The following is a 15,406-nucleotide window of genomic DNA, read 5'->3' as shown; positions in this document are numbered from 1 at the left end:
CTACTCATCCTAAGCCTTACATTAATTGGGTTATAAAGGAATCTCCACCACGACTTCCTTTCTCTCAGAAAAAGGGAAGAAGGATTAGGTTTGTTTTAGCTGTCTGTTCCACTTGTCTACAGTGGATTTTTTTTTTTTATCTATTTATTTATTTTATAGTCCTTGGTTAGTATTCTCACTCTTCCGCCTCTCACATCAACTATTTCCAAAAAGAAGATTCATCGGGTTCTAACGAGTGTTTTCCTTAGGTTTATAGTACAGAAGAAGGGTCAAACTACCACTAAGGTCATCAAACTACTTCTGGAACTGCCCAAAACTCCTATGAAAGTCTTGTCAAATATACGTGTGCTTGGGCGCCAAAAGTATCAGTATATAACCCCGTGTTTTTCTCGCTCTATGGTTGTTACATCTGGTATCAGTGTGTATGTATGTCTGTATGTGTATCTGACGTTGCATTTTAACACTTGTGAGAACGGAGGTCTTGCTGCATGCCTCCTCAGCCTCCTCAGCACCTCCTCAACCGGTGACTGTATGTGAGGTCACGGAGAAGCTGACGTGACGGAGAGTGGCGGGGAAAGAAAAGTGTGTAAAGAGTTCACGCTAATCTCCTTCCACTGCCTCGAGTTTCACCTTAAAAACTAAATAGTGTCTGCCTTCATCACCACCACCACCACTGCCCTTATCACCAACACCACCATCACCACCCCCACCACCACCACCACGTGCGCCAGCCAGCCATAACCGTATACACACACAGCTAGTTTTGTCCGCCTAAGCACGAAGCTCATTTTCTTCAACGTTGCTACACACTATCTCGCTTTCATCTCCTCTAATACCACCACCACCACCACCACCTCCTACTACTACTACTATTCTTCCTCCTCCTCCTCCTCCTCCTCTTCCTCCTCCTTCTGATACTCCTCCTGCTACTCCTATATCTCATCTTCCTCCTCATGGTCATTACCCTCATCCTCATCCTCATTATCAAGACACCTCTCCACCCGAAATTGACCTCTCTTTTGGCTACTCTTTACTGTTATCTTTTATGGGAGCGGCGAGTAGAGGGCTTTTTTTGTGTGTGTACTCTTTTTGTTGCCCTTGAGCCGTGTCCTTTGATGTAAAAAAAAATCATCATCCTCTCTTCTCCAACTCTTTTCCTTTCTCTTTTTCTCCTACTTCTCTTTATTCTCTCACCTCAAGCTCTTTCCTTCATTATCCTCCTTCTTTCTCAACTACTACTCTCCTTCTTTCTCCTCCTACAACCTTTCCTTCTCCCTTTCTTCATAACGCTCACCTGTCGCTCCACACCTGTTCGATCACAATCACCACACCTGTATAGCCTCCACCAGTGCCTCAGATGTGCCCATTACCGACAAATCCACGACGTTACAAGACAACACTCGGGCATCCAGGTTCTCCCAACAAGCTGAGACTGAGTCCATGTCGTCTCTCACAGATGGATTGCTTATGTCTGCCACCCCACTTACGCAACGGAGACACGCATTTGGAGGCACTTCGCAATCTAGAGGACGTTATTTTTTTTATTTTTTTTTTAATCCTGAGTGTTGACATGGCATCTCTTCCCTCAGCTGACCGTAGCATGTCCTCGCTTACTCTCTCCACTTACTCCCTCCCCGGCCTAATGATGTTCCTAGTGCAGTGTTCAGAGACAACTGTGCAGCGGCTGTGGACACAAAAGACAACAATAGTATAATTTCATGTCATCATGCCGACAACACTGACGACTTTAATTGTTCCACAAAAAAATAGGAGTGGGGAGGGTGGTTGCTGCAATGGGTTAGCGTGAGACACGTCCCGAGAGGTCAGATTTTTTCGTTGTGTTTCTTTCATGGCTAGGGTACTCATCTTCCTCGCGCCATAAGTGGACCTCTGTATACACTGTTTATCCTACACAAGCCTTATTTTCTCCCTGAAGAATTTCCTATTACAGTCCTCTACTTATTCCCCAGCGGACTTATTAGAAGCGAGCACAAACCTGACAGTCACGGCATCATGTTCGCCCTCCTGCAGCAGTGAAGCACCAGCCACACACGTTTCTTTAAAAGTCTAGCTAAAACTTCTCATTACAGCCTCTTGCTTATTACCCAGCGGAACCATTTATGAGTAAACACAAACGTGACAACCATGGCATCGCATTCGTTCCTTCTACAACAATACAACATCAGTTGCGCACGTCCGTCGAACAGGAGGCCGCGTGCTACCATCACGTCCTGCACACGGCGCCCAGAGCTGGCATACTCAATGGCCACAGGAATAACATGCACAATGCAGTGAATACAGAAAAAATAAAGGATCACGCCGATGAGTTTCTCCCGTGTCATCTGGTTTCCTGGTAAGTGTAGCCTTTCAAGCCACACCAGCCACACTCTCGCAGAACAGGCAAGCCGCAGCGCCGAGATGTCTGCATGCACGTGGGGCTCTTCGTGTTCTTGATGTCCAACTCATGCAACGTGTAGACAGTAAGGCGACAGTCAGGCACGAGGAATAAGCTTGGAAGGCACCGATGACCCTGAACCCTCGCCAGCCTAGCACACCAGGATTACCTCGTGACGGTGTGGTCGTGTGCATACAAAAGCCAGCTAGCAACGCACAGGACTCACCGCGACATAAGGACGAGAAAGCACGGCAAATGGAGGACACAGAGGAAGAAGAGGAAGAGAAGAGGAGGAGGAAGAGGGGGGAGGAGGAGGAGGAGGTAAAGGACAAGGAGGCAAAGGAGGAGGAGGGAGAGGGGGAGTGGTTTTGGTTAACGAGGAGAACAAGTTACTCATTGCCTGAGCCTCTTCCCAGCCAACACCAACCCTCGGCTCTGTGTCCCTCCCTCACATCACCCAAAGCCTGCCTCACTTTCCCCTGCAGGCTTTGTCCGCTCTAGTCCTTTTCTCATGACCTGTATCAGCCCTGCACACTCCACCCTCAGCTCTATGCCTCGCCTTTGCGGAAGTCAACCACAGCGTCTCAGTCACCCTCTCACTTGAACCGCGATACTGATGAAGCGGAAGCTGTCTGACAACAACCCTTAATGACAAGCAATTGAGAAACACGACAAGTGCTGTTTCTCTACCTGTCACTTTATTTTTGGTTATCAAGTCGCCTTTTTCCATTCAAGGATGTTGTCTTGGATGCATTACTTTCAATTTATTCATCAACAACACTGCAAAGTCAATGTAGTATTCAATTTTTTAGTCAAAAGCTCCAGTTATAATTCATTGCAATATAACTGAGGCCATATTTTCACTGGCTTTTTTAATTGAATGGCAAATATTCAAATGAAATTTATAGTGATGAAAAAAGACCGGATTTATCGGGCCTACGATGAGTTCCGTCTCACCTGCCGCCACCTGCTCACTCCCTTTGTATCGTGGCTGGACATCGCCCAATCCCTCGACAGTCTTTCTCTATAGTTCTCACCGGGTACACTCCCGCTGAAATCCTTTTAATCATCTCATCTTCCTGTTCCAAAGCGCCGAATGTCTCCACTGCAGCAGACACTAAATCCCTCCACCAAGAGCAACGTTACAGCAGCATCAAGTATCGGTGGCGCGACACAACCCCGAGCCATTCAGCCAATAAGAGGCACACTTGGGCAACCCGTACAGCTGCTCGCCGGATGAAGGGGTTGTGTGTTCGGTGAATTCATTCGTTGATGATGGTGATCACAGTTCCTGTCTCGTGTGTCGCAGCCCTCCAAGGAAGGATACATTTCTAACTACAAAGTGTTACTGAGCTGCAATTTACGAAGACCTGTTTTATGCAAAAGTTTTCTCATAAGTCGATTAAAGAGATTTCTTGATTATAACTGAGAAATAACATCCATTGAGCAAAGTAAGCCTACTCTTGCCCTTCTTTTCTCCTGTCCTGTCCTGTCTCTATTGATCAGTCTTCGATAGAGTAACCACTGTATAAAAAGAGGTTTAGCGTCGTAAATTATTATATAAGAACACAGTCATGTTCGTGTTAAGTGTCTTATCCTTTACATGCGTCGTTGTTGATAACGAGTGTGACCTTGGCTTGTCTTTCACTCGAAGCCGACTCCTCCGTTGAGTATCAGCTCAGGGACCTGACGCCCCCCTCCAAAGGCCCTTCACTTGTAGCGACCATGGCGCTCCATTAAGACTGATGAGCTGATGTGCCGCTGCGAGGCAGGCGGTAGCAGGCTGCTTCGAGACACTCGCAGGTCATAACGGCCTTCATCGGTCCATTGAGAGCACACACTAACGATTGCCAAGGGCAGGAGGGCGGGGCGAGGGGGGCGAGGCTGGCGGTGACACAGGCAGAACTTGACTTCTCACGTTTTGATCACGTAAGTATTTTCACGTCAATAAAGTGTTAATGATGCAGCATGATATTGTCTTGTTTCCTGTGAAGCAAGACCGCTACATCGCCACTCATTGCTCACAGCTGTGAAATACGTTTTGTGACTCCTAAATGCATCCTTACAAGACGCCTCACTGGACTCAGCATCCGGGCAGCTGCGCCTTGGCACCACCACCTGTCACCGCCGAGGCTGACATCAGGGTGCAGCTCCCCGCCTCCCACACGTGTACCGAGGCACTCCCACCTCGGCCCAGCACGACGCCATGTAGGCCCCATTGTCACATCAACTCTCATTAGCGAGATGACTCACAAGAATATTTTGCTTTCGCATGTCACCCCTTTAATTCTTAAAAATATAAATTCGTATCTGATGAGCTGTAGTTTCATTGATGTGTATATATATATATATATATATATATATATATATATATATATATATATATATATATATATATATATATATATATATATATATATGTATATATACATATATATATATATATATATATATATATATATATATATATATATATATATATATATATATATATATATATATATATAGATAGATAGATAGATAGATAGATAGATAGATAGATAGATAGATAGATAGATAGATAGATAGATAGATAGATAGATAGATAGATATAGATATAGATATAGATAGATATAGATAGATAGATAGATAGATAGATAGATAGATATATATATATATATATATATATATATATATATATATATATATAGATAGATATATATATATATATGTATATATATATAAAACCTAGACTCTAAAGGACACGGGTTCGAGTCCTGCCCTCCGCTACAACGTGACAATTTTCAGTCATGGCCGAGTGGCCTATGACTACCCACATGCTGTCCAGAAGACCACCTATCAACCCGGACTTTAGATTTACTCTCCAAAGAAAATAAAATTAGCTCCGGGGGGGGGACCATGAGCCAAGCAAGATGGCGTCACTATAAACACGAATGCGTCATTACGGGCTGGGGCCGACCACCAGGCCCCACCAAGAAAGCCTACCAATATCAGACTAAACGTAAAAATATATAAAGTTGTATATACGTAGAGAGAGAGAGAGAGAGAGAGAGAGAGAGAGAGATAGAGAATGATATATATATATATAGATATATATATATATATATATATATATATATATATATATATATATATATAATGGGAGCATACGCTGAAATTGCGCGTGGCCTCGGAGCTCAGCTCCGACGCATTAGCCCTTGAGCCTGTGGTGGGTAAGAACCCATTACCCCGGAACACTGGGCTAGGGTGACATCCGGGTTACCACAGTTTACACACAGCCATCACTGGTGCTGTTAATTATTCTTACGCAATATAAAAAGGAGTCCGTTAGGGGCAGTCCATGCACAATGAGCCACTTAAGAGCATTCCCTCCACTGTTGTTGCAGGGCGCCGCAGGAAGACAGTAGCTGCTGCGGGGCACGAGCGGACACCAAGGATAAATTGAATGAATTGAGTAACCTTAAATCCTCAACTCCTACCCGGGACGAGCCAGTCAGTCGGCTGGGGCAGCCACCAGTCAGACCCGTCACAGCCCGGCCGCCAGTCACGCTGTGGGCCCGTGAGGGGCAGGTCACCCAAGGGCGAGCTCCACGCACCCTAAGTGGCGGCTCCCGCTGAAGTCCGGGACGGTCTTTGGAAAAGTGACAGCCAAGTGAGGAAGTAGTGACAGTGATGTGAAAGTTATACGGCAAGAATACTTTCTCACACCCAAATTTACGCTGCATTATCTTGCTTCAAATCCCGGCATATCCAATTTTCCTCCGCCCCCTTCTCTGCCATTTGTATCGGACACCGCTCTACAAAAAAACATGATTATTCATTTCTGTACCGCATAGTGTTAACTTTCTGACCGGATGTAAAAAAATTAGTGGTTTACAATCTTGCGAAAAATAACGTCCCTCCAGCCCCGAGGAAAAGCTGCCGTGCCCCGCCACGAGCCTCCCTTGTCGCCGCTGCATCCACGAAAACAGGTGAGAAGACCCGTTCCCCTGCATGCCCACCCCCCTCCCTGGCGCCCACAAAGATATATATCGGGTGGACACATGTGACACACACACAAACACACCCACCCACCCACACACACACACACACACACACACACACGTTCAAGTCTTAGTTCCCGGCACGTGCTCGGTCTTGAGACGCCATGAGGACAGTACAATGAGTGGGGTTGTAGAGGTAATCAAAATAAATGTCAAAGACGACGGCGGCTCCTAAGACCTTAGAGTCAAGGATGGCGCCTCGACCTTAAGTGGAGCAAGAGGATCAGTTTGGGGACGGACCTAAATCATGAGTCGTGGCTCGGGGCAGACACAATGGCCCAGACCAATACGTCACGCCGCCTAATTCTTTCATCGCCTGTGCTGAGCTCTTCTTTTTTTTCTTTTTTTTTCTTTCTTTTTTTTCTGCTTGGGACGCTATTCGACCCACCTTATACGAAACATATACTGTCAAGTTTGGCGTTAAGTTGCGTCGATTTAGAGTAATTAAAAAGGAAAACGAATAGCATGCTGTGATTGATCATCCAAACTTTTATAACATGTAACCGATGTGGCCTCTGAGCTACAACAACATGCTGGCCACAACAGTGTAGGCATGTGAAGTTAGTCAGCGTGTAACAACCACAAAGAAAAATGTCTCATCTCCAACCCCAAGCGTTGCAATGCTCTTGGCTGTACAAACTTGACAGTTCTTTTGTTTTGCTTTACTTTTTTTCTCTCAGGCTTTTCCCTCAGTGTGCTTTATCCTGTTCAATTCCAGTTCATTACACAACAAGTGGTGGCTCGACCGGCAAAGCATCGCCGTCTTCATTTTGAGGACGAGAATTTAAATCCCACGCTCGTCTCCTCTGCAATAATATATTACTAACCAACTAACGGGGAGCATACCCCGAAAGGTGCGTCGCTTCACTCACTCGCCGCCTACACTCCCGATGGTCCCCCCTCGAGCAAGCTCCCACGCAGCCGCACTGATAGATACAGATAGATACAGATAAAGATAAAAGTAGATAAAAACAGATATAAACTTAGATAGATTTATAGAGATTTTCCACCCACCTCCCTATACCTAACCATCAAATGCGCCCCCGTCCCCTTCCACAGGAGAGCACGTCACCCCTTCCCCCTCCAGCGTGACGCAGCACTACTCGACGCCGAGGCTTCCCTCACTGGGTCTCGGTCACCATACACAAACCCAAACGGCTGTTCCTGGTGCCCGTATGAGGTCGGTGTCACGCTGTTTCAAGGTCACGACAGCGTTCAACAGGTGGCAAAATCCGAGAGTAGGCCTGCAGATGAGTTTTAACCGTTACACGCGCCAGTCATAACCAAGAAAGTTGTGCATGTCCGTTGTTAAGATCTATCATTCTTGGGAAGCCCTATACCTACTTGAGGCATGACTAGAAATCGGGCCTTTTTTTTACAGCAAAGGAAGCAGCTAAAGGGCCAAAAAAAAAAGCCAACTAACCGTTGCCCCCATTAAAGGGTGTTCAGATGAGCGGCCAAAAGAGAGGTCAATTTCGGGAGGAGAGGTGTCCTGATACTCCTCTCTTGAAAGACGAGAACTGTGGCTGTCTGGCCGATTCAGTGGCCGGGGACTCTCCAGCCACATGGTCAAAGTCCTAGGTGAAAAAATATCTTAGAGGCAAGAGTCTAACAGTATTATTACGTACTCAAACCAGTTCATTGAAAAGGTTTCAATGCGTAATAGTATTATAAGGTTATGCGTTTTATGGAAAACATGATGGAGAATCGGAATTTCAAGCACTTCAGAATATTTCACACTGCCTTAGGATGTCTAACCAAAAAACGACTTAAAACTTCACTTTCTATCGTCGCTCTTCACGACAGTAGAAAAACATATATAAATATTTTTCTTAATTATCACAGAACAATTCAAGCTCAGTACTCTACTCCCTCTCAACAGACTGAAAACATTCTTCAAAAGGGCGTTCTCTATCGGTAAAATATGTTGTCTTTAATATCCTCCAAGGTAGAGGACATATCCTGTCCAATTGGTCAATCACACTGATGATCAAGGGCACCTCTCACAGGCTTGCCTGCACACCCTTCCTTGTGCACCGCCTTGGAAAATGAGGTCATGTCGGTGGGAAGATGGACAAGGCCAAGCTAAGTGGACAATGTGGGAGGGAGGAGCAGCGTCGTGGGGGGCATGGCGGAGGCTGGTGAGGGCATGACGCAGTAACGAGAATACCTGACGAATGTGACGATGACGACGATAAGGAGGAGGAAAAGGGTGAATCACAAAAGAAATAGTAATTATAAAAATAAAAGGCCATATTAAGGCAGTTAAGATATCCTAACCCGAACTGGAACCGCACAGGCGGCGTCCCCAGCCACCTCGCTAACACAGAGGTTATTAGCAAGACGCTCATCCTGCTGCTCACCCACCCTCACCACGGCGGTGTTAGGCACTGAGTTTGATGACATAATTTATAGTCATATACGTCATCAAGTAATAGTAGTAATAGTAGTAACAACAACAACAACAACAACAATAATAATAATATTATTATTATTAATAGCACATAATAATAATAATAATAATAATAATAATAATAATAATAATAATAATAATAATAATAAAGAAGAAGAAGAAGAAGAAGAAGAAGAAGAAGAAGAAGAAGAAAAAAGTAGAAGAAAAGGCAGAAGAAAAGGAAGAAGAAGAAAAAGAAGAAGAAGAAGAAGAAGAAGAAGAAGAAGAAGAAGAAGAAGAAGAAGAAGAAGAAGAAGAAGAAGAAGAAGAAGAAGAAGAAGAAGAAGAAGAAAGAAGAAAAAAGAAGAAGAAAAGGAAGAAGAACAAGAACAAGAAGAAGAACAAGAAGAACAAGAACAAGAACAAGAAGAAGAACAAGAAGAAAAGAAAAATAATAATCGTGTACTACATATCATAAAGCCGCATCAGCTTACCACCAAACAAACAACTGTCTGAGCTTTATGCCACCTGATCAAAATTAACTATCATCCCTGCTTGCCTTGGAACACCTCCCTAAAACCACGCCGCGTCACCGCTTTGTAGTTGTAAAATGTCCAAAACGAGGCAACAATCCCCGCTGTCCACGCACAATGCCTAATGTTTCCCGCATGACAGGCCATTATTGCACATCCGTCTCTATTCCCAGTGCGTTACCGTCTGCCCCACACACTGTCTGGCCGCCCCAAAGCATATCAAGCGGCTTTCTCAAACAACCATGTCCATCTGTGTGTGTGTGTGTGTGTGTGTGTGTGTGTGTGTGTGTGTCTCTCTCTCTCTCTCTCTCTATTTAATTTATCAATCTAATTTTGCTTTGTACCCAGAGGTGAATGTCATTGCGTCACACGTTTCTCTGCTTCAGGAAACCTTGACCCCAACACCTCGCCTGGGCTTGCGTAACGCTGCAGCCTCGCTTTCCCCTCAAGGTTTCCTTATATTCGGTAAAGAGAGGCGAAGCAAAGGATTTGGTGCGCGATTTATCTCACTTCGTCACACAGAGCTGGGCCTCGCTATGTCTTTTTTACCACCCGCTCGGCTGTCAACCCCGAGCTCTTCATAGTCATGCTGGCAATTGAGGGCAAAAGATAAAAATATGTCCATCCTTCAAGCCCCGTCACGACATTTTTCTCATTCTTCATGCACTACATGTGTGATGTTGGGTTTTACGAGAACATGGTGGAGTTGATCCTTTTCAATAAGCCCACACAGGGAGTCGAGGGAATGCTCTCATTTTAAGATTCAATTTTAAACCCACACAGAAAGCAAGCAGTGTGGTTTAAAGGGTCAGACAGGAATTAATAAAGCCAAGATAACGAAGTACATACACCTGTATCTGAATGGGCCGCGAGGGACCCGCGTAACAGACGTGTGTTGAGGCTCGCGAGCAGCTTGAATAAAGGCCGCGTGTGTAACGTCGCCCCGCTGCCGTTCCTCCCCTGACCCTTCACGCGGCCACCCTGACCCCCTGACCGCCCGGCCGGGTACGCCGCCACACCAGCCAATGTTTGTCTTGTCGACAACACTCTTGTATATGATTAAGATTCTGCACATAAGATCACTTTGATCACTCCACTATGCAGCGTCATAAAGTAAAAATGAATCAATAACTTGGGTCTAGTGAAATTGTCACACCTCGCAAGTTTCTACCCCTCCAAAAAAAACATTGCTCGGAAAAGAAGAACTACAAAAATGGCATAGCGACCAACCCTGCGCCACACGTGTGATAGATGGCTGGTGACCCCAACCCCGCCCCCTCCCACCTCGCGCCTGCTGACGAGCCTTCAGTTATTAGTCTAGTGTAGTGTTGCATCACGATCGAGTGCTGGCCACAACGTGACCTCGACGACGCTCCTTGGAACAGCCTGTCGTTGGCCACTCCTTGGTAGGAATTTAATAAGTGAGTGATGGGCGAAGGCGCATCGATCACCCAAGTAACGTCACACCCGGACCAGCTGTGAACCCGAGCATCAGCGTCAAGTGGCGTCTTCCTCACCCTACCTCACCCTGCCGAACACCTAGTGCTCCTCATCATGCTGTCTTACAAGTCCTCCTCCTCCTCCTCCTCCTCCTCCTCCTAATTCAGTATACCTTTCTCCTTCCCCATTCTTGTTTTTGCCATTTTCTTTCTACATGTTCTTCCTCCTCATCTTCCCTTATATCATCACATTATCCCTTCCTTCTCCTCATACATACTCTTCCTCTTCGTCTTCCCTTGCATCATTACATCACCTCTTCCTTCTCCTCATGCATACTCTTCCACCTCATCCTCCCTTATTACATTATCTCTTCCTTCTCCTCACCCTGACTTCCATCCCCTAGTTCTTGTCCTCCTTCAACATCCTCTCCTCCCCTACCACCGCCGCCCTTCCCTTCTCGTTCACCCCTGCGGAGCCACTCATCGTCTACTTAATGCCACCACAAGAACCTTCACCTCTAATAAGATCCCCTCTGTGGCCTTGTACAGAGACATACCCGCGAGGGGAGATAAAGGATGAATTCGTTTCCTTAGGTACGGGGTGGGAGGAAAACTGGGTCACTGTTGGCAGGAGAGAGAGAAGAGGGAGCGTTCATCAGCTGACTCAGGGAGTACGCACAGACTCGCCTTATGAGAAGCTCCACGAGTAAGGCGTTCAAATAATTCGTTGTCAGGGCGGGAGTTCGATATTCAACTAAAGGCGTTTTATAATCGTAGCATATCCTGAGGTGATGTTTTCTTTTATTACGTACATCAACACCTCCCCCTGTCCCTTTACCCTGACATTTCCTCAGGTCACTTTAAAGGGTGTAGGTTCATTACGTCTTTGCAGCTCATTAATTGAAACTACACAAGGTATTCTGCCACTTAAGGATTAACGTCTCTCTCTCTCTCTCTCTCTCTCTCTCAACCCACCCTGGTGTACAGTTTCACCTGTATATAGCCCTTGACGGATCAGTCTCTACTCAAGCTGGACAAACCTGAACCAACATTAAAAGATTTACAGAAAAGTTTTATTGTTGGGATTTTAAGAGGAGATAGTGATGTAGTTTGATGAAATGTGATTGTTTTCATGTGTGTGTGTGTGTGTGTGTGTGTGTGTGTGTGTGTGTGTGTGTGTGTGTGTGTGTGTTTGCGTGTGCCCGCACAAGTGCAAGTACCAATCACTGCTGTAGCGATTATCAGTAACATTGTGGCGTGGTGCCAATAATGACTGCTACATGATGACAGTGTTCCTATAATAAAGGGTAATTAGGGAGGAAAATAAAAAAATTCCCATAATATACCGACGATAAACACATCAGAAAATTTCGCCTAGCCCGTGCAGGAATAGTTTTCGTGACTGACGAGGTGAACGACGCCGCGCAGTGTGATACAAGAGGGTCTGAGCTGCCAGCCAGAGATTGTGTTCATGCTCCTCGGGTGGGTGCTTTTCGTATATTCGTGTCAAGTCCTCTGCCTGGAAAAACAATTAAAAAAAGCCACGCATCAGTGGTGTAGTGGTTAGAGTCCCTAACTACGAATCTTCGGGCCAGGGTTCGATTCCCGGTGTCGTGTTCCTGGCTGCCCCCCTGTTCCTAACTCTCCCCCCTCTACTTACAAACAAATGGCGGATCGCTATGAACATGGATCCGTGTATGCAGCCAGTCGCGTGTACGTGGATGTCCCCCCAGTGTTTTCAAGCACTGGAGGGCATATTGTTTTATTCTTTCATAGGAAAAACATCCATGAATCCAGTACAGCGCTCTCTTTTGTAACAAGTCAAGTGAAGGGATAATAAATACACTTCATGCGGTGATCTCCTCACCATGCTAAGGATATTGCAAAAAATAGAAGGAACTCAGCGTAGTAACAAAGACGATCTCTTCCTTGCAAAACAAACCTGGCGATGAAAGGCTCCCATTTCTTAACATGATCTCTCTCGAGAAACGTCGGCTCCGAGGAAAGTTGATCGAATTTACCAAATTATTCAGTGGCTTATGTATCCAAATTGTTTGTGGCCGATGACACCTCTCGAACAAAAGCTAATGGCACAAAACTTGTGCAAACGTATATAATTACCCCAGCATTTTTTTCTTTCTTCACCAACATTGCAGCAAGAAAATGGATCAGTGATCCAGTGCAACACGACTGAGCCATTAAGGAAGAAACTCGACCGTCACTTTCTCCACCTTCATGATTTTAATTAGCTAAGGTAGAAATGCAGTCTTGGTGACCCTTTGGGTTGATGTCAATCTACTTAGTTTAATGAGAGACCACATACTATGGATCATAGGGTCTGTGTGGTGTGTGTATCTATGTAAAATTCTCTCTCTCTCTCTCTCTCTCTCTCTCTCTCTCTCTCTCTCTCTCTCAGTAGCAGGATACACCTTCTCCCTACAAAAGCAACACGGTCCCTACGTGTGCAGCGCCGAGGCGCAGCACACTCGGGCTACCAAGACCACCCATTAGGGAAGTTACGACATAATTTGCTGCAGGTGGCAAGTACTAGGCCAGAGAGAGAGAGAGAGAGAGAGAGAGAGAGAGAGAGAGAGAGAGAGAGAGAGAGAGAGATGCAGAAAGAAAGGCACCTAGACCGGCAGACAGACAGATAAAACAGGCTGGCAGGCAGACAATTTAAAAGGCAGCAGAAAAAAAAACAAGGACACATACATACATACATACACACATACATACATACATACATATATACATACATACATACAGATACACATATACATACACGCAGACATACACAGCTACATGCATTAACATAAATCAGTCAATTTAGAGAGAGAGAGAGAGAGAGAGAGAGAGAGAGAGAGAGAGAGAGAGAGAGAGAGAGAGAGAGAGAGAGAGATTGACTAACACAGACAAAATTAGACAAGTAGACAGACAGACAAGCAGATGATGGCTGAGAGTTCCCTGTCTCGTGTAGAGTCTCCTAAAAAATACCGTTTTCTCTATATCCTGCAGCCTCTCTCCGGGCTGCTCGCCTCAACTCCAAAATCCCCTTTCCCTCTGGCCCATCCAGTCCAGTCACCCTTCTACTTTTCATAATAGAATCCACATTCATACCATTCCACTCATCACCCTCCGCTCAGCACCTCCGCTCTCGCGTGTAGTTACACAACACCCGCCTTCACCAGCGCCTTCTCATGTCACCTCAATCCTGGACATCATCACTGCCGTTCAGACTTCATTCTTGTCGGAACAGAGTCGTGGCAGTGCCTCGCAAACCTACATAATGTTTGATATGTAGCAAGTCACGCATCTAATCCTACTCCCATCCGCTTTACCGCCCAGTTTTTTTGTTTGTTTTTATCTTTTATTATATAGATTAGTATCTACGTCCATTTAGCTAAGAAAGTTACATAAGAATGGTAAGAAATTGAGGTTATTTACTCAATTAGAAACCAAATGAACGAGTGAGCAATTACAAGAGATTGCTACTGATCTAGTCAATGAACCTAACAGCGACAAAGAGATGGAGAAGCAAAAGTTGAAAACTAGAAAAAAAAATAACGACGCTACAGGTTACGATGAACATTACCGGCGTGCATACGTGCTCGTGAGCAACAACTAATATTAAAGCCGTACTCTTACGCCGTGATTACAACATCGTAGGTAGCTATGATTTAAGGTGGACTCCTACGCCAAACTTACATCATCATGGGCAGCTACAAATTAGTAACAAGTGTTGCATAACGCGGTTTTGTTCACCCCGTACTCTCCGGCCGCCCACAACAATACCGCCGCATCCCGACCCGCTGGTGCCCCGCTAACCCCTTTGCTCACGAGGCTTCCGTCTGCTCCGCCCAGACACACGTACGCCCGCCCCTTGTCTCTCGCGTCCCGTTGGCTTCCGTTCGTTCCCTCCGAATAGATTTTATACGTATGATCTCCTTGGTTCACTCCGCAGCTCCACCCCGTCCAAGGCACCTCCTTGTTACCTCTACCTATATATAGGGTTACGGGACAGGAGTTGCTCCTTACGATGAAACGCTTTTCTGTATTTATTACTGAAAAAAAACCGCCCGATAAATATTTAAGTGACATTGCATTAGCCGCCAATATCAATATTTTGGTTTACGTTTACGACAAAACTTACTTTATATATTTCGTAAATAGGGTATAATGTTCCACTTTGCGACTCCCTTCTTAAGGTGGGTGCATGTGTTTGTTTGGGCGGGGGTGGGCACTTGAAGAGCAGATACAAAATTATTCCTTTGCTGAAATAATAAGGTTGGGCTCTTCAGGGCAGTGAGAAACCATAATTAAGGTAAACTATGTCCAGATTATGTGAAGATTTACGATGGCTAGTCCTGATTTAGATCAACTGTCTGGGATATAAAACATGATACAAAATTCATACCGAATGTTAAGCTTTTCGGCAACATGCATGACATAACATATATGTTCATAGTTTCATCTTCTACATTTCTACAATGATCAGCTCGCCAAATTTTCTCGTTTTTCAGCAAAGACAAACAACGGGATAAGGTTCATGGGCAAGCAGGTGGGTCATTAGGGCCCCCAAACACTGGGCAGAGCACTGAGCTCAG

General features: G+C 45.4%; 1 protein-coding gene across 1 annotated transcript in view; it reads left to right on the top strand.

The window, feature by feature from the left end:
* Positions 1-5,886: 5,886 nt before the first annotated feature.
* Positions 5,887-15,406, top strand: part of LOC126992087 (uncharacterized) — an 11,459-nt gene continuing 1,939 nt past the window's right edge. Inside the window, exon 1 of the mRNA XM_050850769.1 lies at positions 5,887-6,366. The gene's annotated coding sequence lies outside the window, so the exon portion shown is untranslated. The remainder of the gene's footprint in view (positions 6,367-15,406) is intronic.

Source organism: Eriocheir sinensis, unplaced genomic scaffold, assembly GCF_024679095.1.
Source record: "Eriocheir sinensis breed Jianghai 21 unplaced genomic scaffold, ASM2467909v1 Scaffold398, whole genome shotgun sequence".
NCBI lineage: Eukaryota > Metazoa > Arthropoda > Malacostraca > Decapoda > Varunidae > Eriocheir > Eriocheir sinensis.
This window is presented reverse-complemented; position numbering and strand designations above follow the sequence as displayed.